Here is a 3172-nt window from a genome sequence, read left to right as displayed (position 1 = left end):
CTAGGTCCCTTCCGACCCTAAATCTATGAAACTATGAAGTGGGATTTAACTGCCCCCCCAGCCCCAGCCCCCAGCCAGGGTTTGTTTGGGGTGGGGGGAGAGGGGAAGGAAATCCCTTCTCTGCTAGAGCAGACAGCACAGTCCAGCCCAGGGCTGGAAAGCATTTTGGGATGCTGGCGGGCTCTGATTTAACTTAAACCAGGAAGGGCTGGGACAGAAGTTTCATAAACCAGTTTGACCCAAATCAGTTAAGTCTGATACTACATTCAGCCAGGTTTATCTTAAACCAGTTTCAGCCATTTTGAAACTGGTCTATGTACACTGAACTTCTATTTTGTTACAGGTTTAAACCAGTTTCTGATGACTTAAAACAGTTTGTGTAACTTCTGTCCCCAGCCCATATGATGGGGAATCTATCACATCCCTTAGGGAAATGCTTTAACATTATTTCTCTTCACTATAAAAATCATGTGCCTTACCTCTAGTCTGAAACTATCTAGCTTCAGCCTCCAGCCATTAGATTTCATATGCCTGTCTTCCCTTTTCATGGTGATCACTATGGGTGACTGGTGCCTCCTGAATCCGGGGGGAAGTGGGGGTTCCCCCATGGCTCCAACAGGGGAGGTGGGGGTTCCCCCATGGCTGATCACCAAGCCAGTAGTGAAACCGTAAGTGCACTTCCTACTACGCATTGCCAATGATGATCACCTCTGAACGTTTAAAGTTTGAGGGAGTTTTTTTTGTTGTACTGTTTTGTTTTCCTCCAGACTTTCATTATTTTGTGTCCCAATAACTGCAACTTCCTTTTCTCTGCTCTTGACAATCTTTCCCTATTCAAATCCTTTTAAAATGCTACTGCAAAGTTAATTTTCTTAGATCACCCCTGTGATCATAATACTCTCCTATTATCCCTTCACTGACCCCCTTCTACTCTTTCATATGAATCATAAACAGTTTGCTTTCACTTTCAGGGACATTCATGGCTGGTTTCCAACCTATCTATTTTCTCTCATTTAGTATGGAGACATCAACTAGAGCTAAACTGTTCTCAGTGATGGCAGATGACAGAACAAGGAACAATGGTCTCAAGTTGCAGCAAGGGAAGTTGAGGTTGGATATTGGAAAAAACTCTCTCACTTGGAGGGTAGCAAAGCACTGGAACAGGTTGCCTAGAGAGGTGGTGGAATCTCCTTTCTTGGAGGTTTTTAAGGCCTAGCTTGACAAAGCCTTGACTGGGAGGATCTAACTGGGGATGGTCCTGCTTTGAGCATAGGGTTGATGTGGTCCCTTCCAACCTGAAGTCCCTTCCAACCCTACTTTTCTGATTCTAACTGTCATCTTCAATCAGCCCACGATGCTAGTCTCCATGGCACACTCATCAAAATTTTCAAAATAGCACTTTCGTGCTTTCTTCCATGTTGCCCCTCATGTGAAGGAATAGCTCTCCATAGCATCCTCAAAACCTCTTCACTGTTCTATTTCAAATCTGTCCCCTGACAATGTCTACAAAAATATTACAGACTATTGGTATGTATGACCACTACCTGTCACACTGACGGATACTATCTCCTTGTTTCCCATCAGTCTTTTTTTTCACTTGTTGCCTTACGTCTTAGATTACTTAGGTTACAAACTCACACAGTCAAGGAGTAAGTGAGGGGGAAGGTACTCATTATACCAAAAATGTTAGCATAATGGAGCCCCATAATTAGAGCTTCCAGGTTCTGTGGTAATACAAGACATTTGGTGGACTGGAATATAGATTTAAGTTTTTGTCATGCTTTACTATTGATTGTAGCAATTGAAGGTCCATTCCTGTGTGCCAAACGGAATTTAATACTCTTTCTAAGTAAGTCTTTTTTTTTTGGTTTCTTTTGATGTAATTAATTATGGGAATTAGCATTCCCATAATGTAGCTACAGTTGTGATTTAATTCTCAAGGAGAAGTCCACTGTGACTTCCATATATGCTATTGATGTTGGTCAGATATTGCATTTTTCTTTGAATGAAGATACTACAGAATACCAGTTGATATTGCTGCTAAAATTCCTTAAAAGTTTTGGGATGATTGTTTTGGTTGTGAGACTATATGGATTACATATACTGATGTTTTTGTTTGTTTGTTGAAAGGAGATAATGGCTGAAGAAGAATCAGAAGTGAAGCTGTGAAGTGAATGGGTGGAAAAAGCTTGAGGCAGAAGGTGAAGCAGCCAGCACAAGTGAAGATGGCGTCTCTGAAATGGAAGCAAAAGAAACCGAACAAATGGTGGCAATGTTTAATGGGTAACTACAGTGTGGCAGACTCCCTGGGACTGAGGTGGACTTCTGGAGGCAACAGAAGCATGGACCATCTTGAGTACTTGTTTCTATTGGGAAGCACGCTGGTAAAGGTATGGACTGTGGTTTGTCATCTGCTTCTTCTCTAGCTGGAACGAAACATGAGAGAGGTTTCCTATCCTGGGCACTTCTTTTGCCATTTTCCATTACACTTCTCACTTGACGCCCTACTTTGGAAAAACAGAAGCTGGCCAGATGGGTGTCCATGTTACGCTGAATTGCAGTCAGACTGCCTCATGATACTGAATGAGACTTAGCCAGCTTAGCCAAATCCTCAGTTCTGTGGAAAGGAAACATTCGTTATAAGCCTACACCAAACTGAGTACTTTATTCTGTTGGCTGCTAAGCGCTGTGGCGTGCCTTTTCATAATGGTAAAAGCTATGACTGGCTTGTCTGTGCAGGGTAAGCCATTGGCCGCCTCTGAAACGTGATGGCTTGGTTGTATCATGCAATCCCCTTTTGCTTGGGGTTTCTCCAAAGTCGAAGGCATCTCCAACCACAGGCCCCCTTTCCCAAGGCACGGGATGCGCATGTCTGTCCCACTAATTCATGAAAAACTAAACATGCTGGGTGCTTATGGATGTCCCCATCTATCTCGCCATGACGGCTTAAAACAATCGGAGAGCCTAGATGTCTCCATGGGTGCAAGCCAGTCGTCCAGCCACAAGGCCCTGGCTACACCCTACCTCATCCTTTCCAACCTACCAGGCTGCTAAACAAGATGGTGGCCTCTGTGAAGCCACAGCTTCACTTCCATGTCCCCCCAGGCCCTGGCAACATCGGTCCCTCTACTGCACATGCGCAGCGAATGCTAACAGCAGGTGCCACGCCCTT

This window comes from Gavialis gangeticus, unplaced genomic scaffold, assembly GCF_001723915.1.
Source record: "Gavialis gangeticus isolate Ggan-Ray unplaced genomic scaffold, GavGan_comp1, whole genome shotgun sequence".
NCBI classification, from domain to species: domain Eukaryota; kingdom Metazoa; phylum Chordata; order Crocodylia; family Gavialidae; genus Gavialis; species Gavialis gangeticus.
This window is presented reverse-complemented; position numbering follows the sequence as displayed.